This window comes from Arachis hypogaea, chromosome 12 (assembly GCF_003086295.3).
Source record: "Arachis hypogaea cultivar Tifrunner chromosome 12, arahy.Tifrunner.gnm2.J5K5, whole genome shotgun sequence".
NCBI lineage: Eukaryota > Viridiplantae > Streptophyta > Magnoliopsida > Fabales > Fabaceae > Arachis > Arachis hypogaea.
This window is the reverse complement of record NC_092047.1, coordinates 8,586,516-8,600,403: the sequence shown is the minus strand read 5'-3', so window position 1 is coordinate 8,600,403 and position 13,888 is coordinate 8,586,516.

Below are 13,888 nucleotides of genomic sequence, written 5' to 3'. Positions count from 1 at the left end.
AGGGAGTGATCCATCTCTAATAACAAGAGAGAAAGAAAAAGATTTTAATTTTTAAATCTAAAGTGTGTAGAGTATAATTGCATTGGATGGAGGCCCCATAACAATGTCCAAGGATGGATGTAACTAAAGAGAAAAAAGAAAAAAAGAAAGGAAGAAAGGAAGAAAGAAATTGCTAAAAAGATACAAAAGATTGGTTGTTAAATTGGAGTAAACATGTGGAGTTTGCAATATTAGTGCAGGTGCAATTATTAGGAATCTTGTAACTATATGATGAATATAGATTATAGAACAAAAGTTATTTATATACCAAAAATAATTTATTATATATAAATATGTATTTAATATCTTATAAAACTTTTTTATTATACTAAACAAGTTTGATTATTATTAGTCTATTAAGAATTTGATTATTTTATTATGCTATATATATTTGAGTATTTCTTGTGGTTGATTATTTAGTTAAAAAATATGTCAATTAATACGTATAAATATATGATAACTAATTTTTTATGTATACGTAATTTTTTTTATAAAAAAATTAATGATTTTTATTGAAAATTTTAATATAGTAACTTTTAAAATTTTGAATATATTAATCATATATTAAGATCACAGTTTCCATCTTTGTTTCTTTCACAAAAACTTACTACTTTAAAAATTTTAATAGACGTCTTTTAAATATTTAATTGGATAAAACCTTGGGATCTTAAGGAGAAAACATTTTCCATTTAGCTCAAGGTATGTAGATTTTACACATATATATATCTCCAATATATGAAGCTTTAAATAATTAAAGTTTTGTAAACTCATATTTTTTCCATCATACAATTATTATCTTATTGCTAGTATGAAAAAATATTTTATTAAAACTTGAAATTGAATTGAAAGAGTTTTAGTTAATCAAAATTTCCTTGTTAACAATTATAAAAAAATATTTAATAAAAATAAGTTTTAAAACAATATACCAGCTATGAAAATCTCAAACTAAACTCACAATCATATTTCGTCTAAAACTTATTAAGATTTTTGTTAAATTTAATGACAATCTGATTAGATTGGAACACGATTTATAATTTACAATAAAAAATTGATCCTTCTTACATTTTCTGTATATTGTTTCTCTTCACTCTCATCACTCTCTTGTCTCTTCCTTCAATTATTGCCCTCTAATTTAGTACTAATTAATAATTTGTAATTACTCGTTCCAATCAACCCCCTATCCTCGAAATTGATCATAGCAAAAGTCATAGGCTCACAAAAAGGTGAGTTAGACACACAGACAAATATTTATGTCTAAACCAACTTTTTCTGTCGCATTCAAATTGTTTATATATGTTGATTCAATTTTATGTTTGTCTCAGGAATTAAAAACAATAATGTCCCACACATGACACGATTATACATAAGGCATACGTGTTTAACTTTATAGTTTATAGTTCCCTCATTATTTTTTATTCAAATTCAAAGGTGGACGTAATTATTAATAATTACTACTTCTTCAATCTACTTATTTATAACCATCTTTTTAGTGATGCTTTGATGGAAATATTTTCTGATTGATATATCAATCAGATTGAAATATGTTAATTGATCAATAATAAATTTTTAAATGAAAGAGAAAAGGATAAATAGATTTCTGACCTTTTATTTTGCGGATACTTTTGTCTCTGATCATTAAAAAATATTTTTAAGTCCCTGACTTTCACAAAACTTAGACGGATCAGTATTCAGTCCTTCCGTCCAAATGCATCCGTCAGGAACTGATCCGTCCAAATGCCTCCGTCAGGGACTAATTCGTCCAAGTTTTGTGAAGGTCAGAGACTTGAAAGTATTTTTCAATGGTTAGAGACGAAAATGTCCGCGAGACAAAAGGTCTATTTGTCCTTTTCTCTAAACGAAACTTAAATTTGCTGCGGATTAATTCTTGACTACCTGCTGTATTTAATTAAAAAAAATATAATATTGTTGTTGTGCAAAAAAAAAAAAAACAAATTTACAAAACATTTTTTTTTAAATTATACTCAAAGTATATTATGTTATTTTTATGTTGGATATGTAATTCTCTATCGATAATAGAATTGAAAATAGGTTTTAATTTGCTTGCTAACCAGTGCTATATATATATATATATATATATATATATATATATATATATATTTATCTAATATCATGAAAAAAAATTAACTGAAAAATGAAACTTATTGCTCACCAACAACCCTGACCGACACACTCAAAAGTCTATTTTGCGTATATATTTAAAAGCATATAAATCGTACAGAGTGTCGCATATTTATTTACAAAAATATTTAGTAACTAAAAAAAATTAATAAAAAATAATTAAAATATCTCTTATTTAATATTTATTAATTATTATAATTAATAAATATTAAATAAAGTAAATTTTGAATTTTTTTTGTTTTTCTAATATTACTTATTTATTTAAATGTTACTACATATACATGTCTTGACCTTTTTCTTTTCTAATATTTAATTTTGGTCAGCATATCTCTGCCTTTTGAAAACACACCAGCTAAGGTTGAATGGTAAGAGGATCTGACGACTTTAATACAACAAAGAAACCAATCAATTGTGATTGAAAGGCAGGTAGTATTGATGGATTAATATGGGCCACAATCACATTAAAGAGGAGTCAACAACATATATGATATATTAAGGGCCATCTTTAATTATTTTAAAATTAATTCACCCATGTTAGAACCTTCTTCAATCACTTGCATTTTGATTTTGTTAATTGTTGGTATTATTTATTTATTTATTATCAATCTCAATTTGACCCATCTTTACCAAAAGATATTCTAATTTATTTATAACTTGGTTTAATAAACTTTTTTAAAGAGATGTTTATTCTTTTTAAAAGCGCATCTCATTTTATGTTTGATAAATAAAAAGCTTATATATTTATACTTGCAATTTTTAAAAATACTGATCTTTTTAAAAAATATTTAAAGAGAAATTTTTTAAAATTGTCTTGTACTTATCAAAATTAAAAAATTGAATATAATTTCGTACATTAATTAATATTAAAATTTAATTCTTATATTAATGTCTATTATAATATTTTTAAAATTTAAAAATTATTTTATTAAATGTACTTATTGTATATACTTATTAAAAACTGTTTTTAATTTAATTTATCAAACTCAGATAATACTATAATTTTAAAAAAAATTAACTTTTAAAAATTAATTTTTATAAACTAATTTTAAAAAATAAAAATTTTTACCAAACTAAATCTTAACCTCTTGTTATCCTTGAATTAGAGAAAATCAGAAGAGTCTCAATAACCAATCTAAGTAATATAAGCTCAATTTTACAAAACAACAAACGACCTAATTATTTAAGTCATTCTTATTATAGGCGCCATTCTAAAGTGGTAAGGATACCTGGGAATTTAATTTAAACAAAGTTGTAATTTTTTTTTTTGGTAATTAACAAAGTTATAATTTTAATAAAATTTAACTCACATGTGTTCTAAAAATATAAATTAAGATTACCGATAAAAAAAAGTTATTATAAAAAATTGTTCTGCGTGTATATAGATCGGGTGGTTACCATTTTTTTTTTTCTTTTGGTCCTTTTCAAGCGAAGATAGACTTTTATTTCATTGATAAAAATAAGAGAGGGTTGGTCCACATTCGGACTACACAGAGAGGTAAAAAAAAGAGATCATTTTGATAAAGATTCTAAAAATATCTTTTTTTTAATGTTTATATGTGATGATATTATTGGACATTTTTATTAAATTGGTTAATAATTTATTTTTTAATAAATCAGAACAAAATCGATTTATTATAACAACAATAATAAATCGAATCATGTTTAAATTTTTTGATAAAAAGACAAACAGAAAAACTCTGCATACAAGCTATTAGGGTTTGTATGTTTTACAAGTTCATTAAGGAATAAACCCAAAAAATACGCTGCTACACATACGTCCAATACACGCGCTATATAAGATCCCGCGTATATATAACTACCAAATTTAAAAGATTTCTTTCCTTCTTCGTTCTCCTTATTTTCAGATTTGCTCGTTCTTCTTCTCGCGCGTCTTCCCTCCTTCTTCTCGATCGTTCTTTTCCCCTCCTTTCTCACTGGTATGTTTTTCGTGATTTACGTTAGTTCCTCTCTTTGCAACTCCAGCTTCGTTTTCTATTTGATTTGTTGTTTTCTGAAATCAAACTTTGAACTCGTTTTGAAGATTATGGATGATTTAACCTCAGATTGTCAGCTGAATCAGGGCGAAGTGGATTATGAATTTGAATCTAACGAAGTTCCTGAGGTTTGATTTACATATGATTACTCTGAATTTTGTTACAGTCATTTGAATAGCATTGTGTGGCTGAATAATTCGTGAACATTGACTGTGAAACTAACACGTTAACATGAATCTGTGGATTGAATGTAATGTATTAGTTTTGGTTAATTATCTGGAATTTATAGCAGACGCTCGGGTGTAGATCAGAACTTTTTTGGGTGTATTTTTGCGATAAGTGTGGGTGTATTTACAGTTTATGGCTTTTTCTGTTATGTTAGCTGAGTTGCTGTCGTTCGGGTGTATTATATCAGACATGATTGGGTGTGTTTTTAATTTTTGACATGGTGTATTCTGCAGCCTGTGTATTTACAGTTTATAGTTTTTTTTTGTTATTTTAGTTGAGTTGTTGCGGTTCGGGTGTATTATATCAGCAATGATTGGGTGTATTTTTAGTTTTTGACATGGTGTATTCTGCAGCCTCTCTCTGTTGTTGATGACCAGTTTGTTCCGAAGGTTAGAATGACCTTTACCACCCTTGAAGATGTTGGAAAATTTTACAGGAACTATGCCAAGGCTGCAGGTTTTTCTACAAGAGTTCGGAGCACAAATAGGAAGGGAAACGAAATTAAGAATCAATTGATTACATGTAGCAAAGAGGGAAAATGGAAATCTAAAATATCTCCAACCGAGAAGACCAATCCGACAGCCGGTTTAAACTGTCCTGCAAGAATTTATATACACACATTGAAGGATGTTGGTGCTTGGATCATTTCAAAGGTTGTGCTGGATCATTCACACCCTTCCTGTCCAAGTAAAGCAGAGATGCTCAAACAGCACAGGGAGCTAAGCATGTCCATTCGTCGTACAATAGAGAATAACGAGGAGGCCGGTATCAGACCAAGCAAAACCTACCAATCATTTGTTGCGGCTGCCGGGGGTCACCGCGAGTTAAATTTTATCGAAAAGGATGTGAGGAATTACATTACGAGAGAAGTGCGAAATGTTTCCGAACAAGAAGATGCAAAGGAATTCGGAAAATATTTGTTAAGAATAAAAGAGAAGAATAAGAATTTCTTTTTTGAGCTTGAACTCGAGGAGGATCAATCGATTAAGCTGGTTTTTTGGGCCGATGCAAGAAGTAGAGCTGCCTTTGAGTATTTCGAAGATGTTATTTCATTTGACACCACCTACAATACAAACAGGTAACAAACTGTCCCTGTTTATGATGCTAAATTAATGTATTTTTATGAAACCGCAGCAGATGTGTATATTGGGTGTTTTTTGGTGTATACAAAGCATTTTTTGGGTGTACCTAATGATTTTTCACTCTGCACTATGGTAATTTGTTTCAGGTATAATTTGATTTGTGGTTCTTTTGTCGGGGTGAATCACCACGGTCAGTCAACACTTCTCGGATGCTCTTTGATGAAAAACGAAGAAATTGAATCATTCAAATGGTTATTTGAATGTTGGCTTCGTTGCATGGGAGAAAATGCTCCGAAAGGGTTTCTCACCAATCAATGTGCATCAATGAAAAGGGCTTTAGAGGCCTGTATGCCAACAACAATTCACCGTTGGTGTATTTGATACATCATGAAGAAGATTCCAAGCAAATTAAACGGGTACAAGGGACATGCAGAAATCGAATAAGAAATGAGCCAAGTTGTTTGGAACTCTCATAGCAAAGACTCATTTGATAGGAATTGGAACGATTTTCTGCTGAATTTTGGTCTTGTGGACAACAAGTGGCTTTCAGATAATGTTTGTTTAAAATATGCAGCAGAGGTGTAAATCACATGTTTTTTGGGGTGTATTCATAATGTATGTTTGGGTGTATTCTGCAGATCTCTATGAAGACCGTCATATATGGGTTCCAATCTATCTGGATCACCACTTTTGGGCAGGGATGAGAAGCACACAAAGGAGCGAGAGCATGCATTCATTTTTTAACAAGTTTATTACTCGGAACAGTTCGCTTATTCAATTCGTCAAACAATACGATAATTACCTTGGAAGCAGGGAGCAAGTAGAGAGAGAATCAGATACTGAAGATTTTCATACGGTCATACCGTGTGCAACAAAATCCTCCATTGAAGATCAGTTTCAAGATGTGTACACTCATCAAAAGTTTAGGAAAGTTCAAGCACAATTCAGAGGAAAGGCGAATTGCATCACTAGACTAACGAATTCCGCTCTAGGCTATTCAGTATACGAAGTCGGAGAACAAGTTTTCAGCTCAATATTCAACAAGTTTGTGGTTACTTACGACTCAGTAGCAGTTGAGGTAAAATGCCAATGTTTATTATTCGAGTCGAGAGGGATACTGTGCCGTCACGCACTAAGCGTGTTAAGCTTTGAACGAGTAAGCCAAGTGTCACCGAGATATATACTGGAACGATGGAGCAAGAAGGTAAAGAGGCGACACACACACATCAAGAGCAGCCACGATGAGCCACTGTTGGAGCCAAGAAGCAAGAGGTTTGACCAATTGGTTTTTCGTTCGCAAAATATTTGCGAATTCGCATCCGAATCTGAGGAGCTGACTGCAATTCTACACCATGCGTACGATAACGTCATGGTTGAGATGGAATCATTGAAAGCCAAAAGGAAGGGCACATATTCTTTATCTCACGAAGATGCCAACTTGAAATTCGTTAACGAGCTTCAAAGCCCTCCAAGGATTCGAACAAGAGGACGTCCAAAAAATAGGCTAGGTTCAAAGTTGGAGAAACAGATTGCAAATGCCACAAAGAAGAAGAAAACGAAAGCTTTAAACGAGGTAAAAGTGATGTTCTTTAAGTACGTGGTGATTGAGTTTAATTTTCTCGTTAATAGTTTAACTAATATGTGAGTTCCTTATATTCAGTTGAACCTCTTTGATCAGTGGTGCATTCAAATTCTAGCCAATATCAAGCACGTGTTATGAATTATCAGTTCAGGGTACCAGCAGCAGTGGATAATTCTTTGGGTATAAAGTTACAGAATATGGGTGTAAAATCAGTGTTCGTTTGGGTGTATTTCTGAATTTTCTTGTATTTCACATTTTACATATATATACATGTTATAAAATACTATTTGTTTTTTTTACAACGTTTTATGGATTTTATGTTATAAAATACAATTTGCATATGGATGGTATTAAGTGTTTAGGGTTCAGGATTTTAGGGATAAAGCATCAGGGGTGATACATTTCAGGGTGTATAATCAACTTTCTTTGGGTGTAAAAAATGGCAGGTTATGGGTGTATATTTGATTTGATATTTTTCTTCATATTATAGTACCTGTAATTCATACATTTTAAATACAGCAGACAGAGTTTAATTATTGAAAGAAATTTCACAATAAACTGCATTATAATTGTCAAATATTTACAACATGTCTTCCATTTGTTACAAGACTATATAACATTTACATTAAGCAGTGTCAACATCCTGAGAAATCTATCTGACAATATGGACTCAATAAGAACGAGGATGGCTTGGACAGTCTGATTGCATTACTTCCCCTAATGGCTTCATCTTTGTCTAGATTCATGTCATGACATAGAATCCGAGAAGCATATTCTACTCTAAAGTGGTCCACCTCGTCCTACAGTAAAAAAGAATATTCTGTTTAATCAACCATGTTAATTGAGTAATGCAATACAGAGTTATTTAGTTTTAGACATATTTACCTAGGTCCAATTGTCCCACTCATACTTCCGCCTCTTAATGTTTGCGGGCTCAAATATCTCAAGCCACTTCAATACGTAGATAGCACAGTCATAGCTGAAAACAGAAAAATAAATTATAAATTACATATAGAAAAGTTTAATTTTCAGAGTGAAAAATTTATACCTTGTCTTTTGGCCTGAGATCTTAAGGTATGGTGCTACAATTTTCCTGTCCATATCCTTTGATTTCAGAGGTGTCCCCAGCATATACTTTAATTCGTGAAATTACGTATCCCTTAAAACACAAAACAGATCAGTAATACATGAATAATTTCAATAAAAGCATACACCCAAAGGAGCTAATAGTTACACCTTATATTAAATAGAAATACACCCAACTATATATATATATACAGAATACAGAACCAACTTACAACAAATTTATTCAGCGCAGTTCTTGTATCGGAAGGAGATTTGTTGTGTAATGGGTCGACTATATAAAATTTCCTCTTTCTTGTATCAGCGATCCATAACCACCAATAATGTGAATAGCAAACAGGTGCAAATATCTGAAATATGTTCAGATTGAACACTGTTTTAGTTTATTTTCCATGTAAGTAAAAAATGATAATAAGTAGTTTTATAAATGAAAACTTACATAACGATGCAATTTTAATTTTTGAAGGTCCAAGAAGGGTATGAACATTGGATAGTCTTCCACGCTGAATGGCTTATCGTTTTTAGGCTGTAAGAATACGCCATCTGGATGATTTGCAAGGGTCATGTTCTGCAAAAATTGTGAACAACTAAATGAATCCAAAAAATACACCCAAACGAATAAACAACTGAAACCCAATTGGACACAGAAAATACACCCAAATGAATAAACAGAATACACCCAATATAAGAAAAAGAATACACCCGAAGGTATGAAGAAAATACACCCAAAATTCGTTGAAGCAACCCTTACCAAAATATCAGGGGAGAGACAGTATACTTCTTCTTGAAACCTTGGAATATTTTGTTGGTTTATGATGAAGCACATGGCAGTGACAATCTAGAAAAAGATGCCGAAATCAATTTTACATCAATCAGCATTGTAGTTAATTTTGGTGATACAAAACTTAATGTTGTTGTAATATTACCTCAGCTTCTATATGTGATTTAGGCGCGAGTGATGCAAGGTGGAATTTTGACAGAGTGTATCTATCTTGGGCTTGGAGTCTGCAGATGTCGTCAAACTCATCAGTTCTCCCATTTGAATAGGTCTTCACCCGTATAGCCCAGTGGTAGTATTTCTGTTTCATGTCAGTAGTATTTAAATTCGGCTTGACAGGAGTTTCAAACTTCTCGAAACTCTCTGCCCCACTCTCCTTTGGAATTGGAGGACTTTTTTCTTTTTTTGTCACCCCACCACTTGCAATTTTATGTACCAGATCCTCTAACTGTTCCAGCAATTTTAGGGTTTCTGGAGTTTTTGCCCTGTGTTCATCTTGCATTGACGCTCCCTCCTGCGTTGTTATTTCTTCTTGGCTAGAATCAGTGAAGTCAAGGCTGAATGATGGCATCGGATCCGTTTTAGGAATGTACGATGCTGTCCGTGCCATCATCATCAACACAGCAGCGTCTTCTGGGGCTGGATTACTGCGTGATCATGTATAACATATTATAACAATAAGAATATACAGATGATAACCAAAACATTGATTTTACTTTGATGAACTTACGTTTTAGATGGAGCTGGGGGAACTTATTAGGGGGGGTTCAGGAGTGCTGCACAGCACATAAAATTAATCATGACATAAAAAAAACTATTCAGGGGCACTATACACCCAAACTGTAACCCAATATATACCTAAACTGTAACCCAATATACACCCATACATTGATTTTACTCTAATGAACTTACATTTTCGATGGAGCTGGGGAAAGTGTGGGTGTGCTTTCTTGAAGTTGTTGGGGGTGGGGGTTCAGGAGTGCTGCATGGCACATAAAATTAATCATGACATAAAAAAAACTATTTAGGGGCAATATACACCCAAACTGTAACCCAATATACACCCATACTGTAATAAAATATACATCTAATACTATTTCTTACGTTTTTGTAGGTTCTTCAATTTGTAGCAGAGGGCTTGGTTCATATTCTGTTTAAGGTGTTTCTTGAAATTCTGGCTCAATGGTTGTTTGGGATACTGGTAGACAAACTTGAATCGAAACTCTAAACAAGAAGAAAAATGAAAGGTTAACAATGGCTTTGAAAATAAAAAAGTTATAAGGTTGAAATATTCTTGAAAAACTCACATGGCAAGACTTTCGGATGGTGTCTCTTCCTTCACAACCATCATATTCGAATCAGCCGACTCACTGGCTGACTCTTCAACCATACTCAACCTAAAATACACCCAAAGAAAGTCAAAAATACACCCGAACAATTCATAAGAAAGACAGACTTTGTTTTTTGAGAACTTACATACTTGCAGTTTTTACTTTTTTTTCCTGCCTTTTTTTCTCGAATAAAACAATAAAGGGATTTTTTCTAAAAAAAAATATATACAGAATTAGAAGTAGAAGGTAATAAAAGAACAAAAGTAACAGTTATTTGAAACAGAAATTACATGCTCTCTGTCGGTCTGTTTACACTGCTTTGTTCTGTAAGTCCTTGAGAGGAAGGATCATCACTTCCCAAGTTTACGTCAGGTATTCTAAACAGATTTCATGTTATTCAGACAAAATATCATACAATTAAATCATGATAACAAGATTTTATCAAATAAAGCTTCTTACGTTTCAGAGGGGACATAGTGACCTTCCGTCGATCGCATGTCAGTTTCCTTCTCCCTGCGAAACAAGAAACAATTATTAGCAAAGAAAACACCCTAAAATCTGAAATATATACCCCAACAAGACATACCCCTGTGCAGCAGAATTTTTATTGTTTTCCCTTAACAATTCATCTAGATCTTCACTTCCTATTTCATATCTGTCACTACATTCATAAAAGAAGATGTTAACAAAAATAATCTTGATGATAGACGGTAATATAGCTTACAAAGTACTATACCCATGATAGGATTGATCTTCTTCAGGAGATGAATACTCAACAACAACCTTTTTTTTTTTTGGATTGTGTCCTGGGTGAAAAAAATAATTATGAATCAGAAATAAAAAATTAATTTTATCACAAAATATTATCCAAAGAAGTGCTTACTTTTTTGGTGTTCTTTGTGTCTTTTTCTTTTTTTTTTTTTTTGCTTCTTCACCGGTGATGATTCCTCGCTTCTATAAGTTAATAAGAGACACCCTGTTAATACATGAAATCTTGACAATAAAGGCAAAAGAAAGGAATAATAATTTCAGAACATTATTCATCAGTTGATTCGGATTCGGAATCAGAATCCTCTTGACTCTTCTTTCTTTTTTTGGAGTCCATTCTGGAACGCAAACAATCATTATTTAAAACATACTAAAGATATAAAATACACCCAAATGAATGCACAAGATACACCCAACATAATAAACAAAATACACCCAACTTAATAAACAAAATAAACCCAACTGCATAAACAATATACACCCAACTTGATAAACAAAATACACCCAACTTTATAAAGAAAATACACCTAACTATGGTACTTACTTTTTTCCTTTTTTGCTGGGTTCTTTTCTTGGTGAATCCTCTGAGTCTTCTTAAGTCTCAGACTCAGAGGTAGAACTGTCACTATCAGTTATTTCTGTCTCCGAAGACGATGTTGAACTTGCCTTCCTTTTTTTTGTTTTTTTTATTTCTTATTTTTTTTTCTTTTCTCTCTATTTTTTTCATTTTTTCTCTTGTTTCCGTCATTTTTACAATCCCCTGAAACATTAGAAATTTTAGTTAGCAGCATTCAGGTAAATAAAATACACCCAACATATTATGATGACTTACCATATTTTCCTCTATTTCCGCCCTCATTCTTTCGACCAACTGCTCCTTACTCCAGTTGGCAATCCATGGTTTTGGAGGTCTTTCTGCCCTTTTCTTGTCTTTATTTTTAGAAAGATGAAGTAAATTATCATCAAGGCAAAGAGACAGCCATCAATTGCCTTTTTCTTTTCCTCCTTATAATCAGTTATGTCCTTGATGATAAAACTCAAAACATGCCCTCCCCAGTTTCGCTCTGTTATGGTGTCCATCTCAAAAATTGGGGTTAGGTACACAGGTGAGATTTTGTTTATTGTTGTTGGTAAAAGGAATGCCATTTGTATATAGAGGATGAAAATCCTCTTGAACATTAGGCGATCCTGTTCGTTACCAACGCCAATATCCATCATCTCATCTGTAAGACTTTTGAGGGTCTTACCCTGAAATCTTCTAAAAATTTCTTTATCATCCTCAGAAAGTTTCTTATAATTGACCTTCTGAGGAAATAGATCTCCTACAAAAAGGAAAAAAATATAGTATAAAAATCAGTTCAAATACACCCAAGCATCAATTTAAATACACCCAAGCATCACTTAATATACACTATAATTTTTAGCGAGTTACCTGATACATTGATGCCAAGCGCATCACCTATTGTTTTTTGTCTTATTTTAAAAGAACCGTATCCGGTTTCCAGTCTGTTCTCCCCTAATTTGAAGTTGTTAGCCAACTCCCTTAATAGTTGGTGATTCACCCTTAGTGGCGGGATGTGCATCAAGCCACCGAATCCCAAATCCCTCACAATCGTTTTCTTCTCCTCACTCATGTTTCTAAATTTCTCATTTAACAGATATGTTGCACACTTAAGGTCTTTGGTTTGCTGTAAACAAAAAACAAAATTATAGTCAGATATATTTCTATTATATAAAACTGATTTCATCTAAGACAAATTATTGTTCTTACATTTTTTCCAGCTTAGTTTCTCGCTGCCATTTTTTCTGAAATGAAAAATACACCCATAGACATCAGTAAGATACACCCATAGATATGAGTCAGTTACACCCATAGATATGAGTCAGATACACCCATATATATCAGTCAGATATCGCTCAAACATGCATTAATTTACAAGGTCAAGCAATATTACAAGGTCAAGCAATATACACCCATGGACAAGCAAATATAAGAACAGTTGCAACTGTTGACTATTACAATATATCAGTTCAGAAATATATACCCAACAATTTATGCCATATACACCCAACAAATTACTCCATATACACCCACCAAACTACGGAATATACCCCCAAAAATCAGTTACCAGTAGAACTAGAACAACAAGAACAGTGATACCTAGAAGAACTACGTAGAACAGTGTAATATAGAACCAAGAATAACAGTAAAAACTAGAACAAGTAGAACATTATTAACTGTAAAATGAGACGTAGAACAAGAAGAATAGTAAAACGTACAACAACGTAGAAGAATAGTAAAACCTAGTTCTTCGATTTCGAAATGTGGAATGTATACAGGATGACTAAAATAGTAACGTAATGTACCTTCAGTATTATAACTTCGTTTTTTCTGGAGATTCTCGATCGAGAGTTCTATGTTGTGTTGATGAAATTTTCGAATATGAACGACGAGTTGTATATCTTCGCTTTCGAATGTTGCTCGAAAATGGAACTGTTGAGTTTTCTTTGAATGGCTTTGAGAAGTGGAAGAATGCGCCATTAAGGAGCGGTTTACGCGAAGTGCAACCGTTTGGGTAGAGCGCGTGTAAATGACGCTCCATTCAATGTTATTCACTGCGCGTGTGGAATGATTGTGGACTGGGGGCTTGTATCACTTGTAAGGTCTTTTTGCTTGTATGTGTAGCAGGCCCGAAAGACAAATATATCTCTGATTTTTGTTTTTGTTTTTTTTTTTAAAATCATGATCTAGTGGATTATGTAAATTGGTTGGTTCGACCGGATCTGATAACAATTAGGTTTATTACTATTGTTATAAAAAAATTGGTTTTATTCTAATTTGTTAAAAATTCAAAAATAATCAA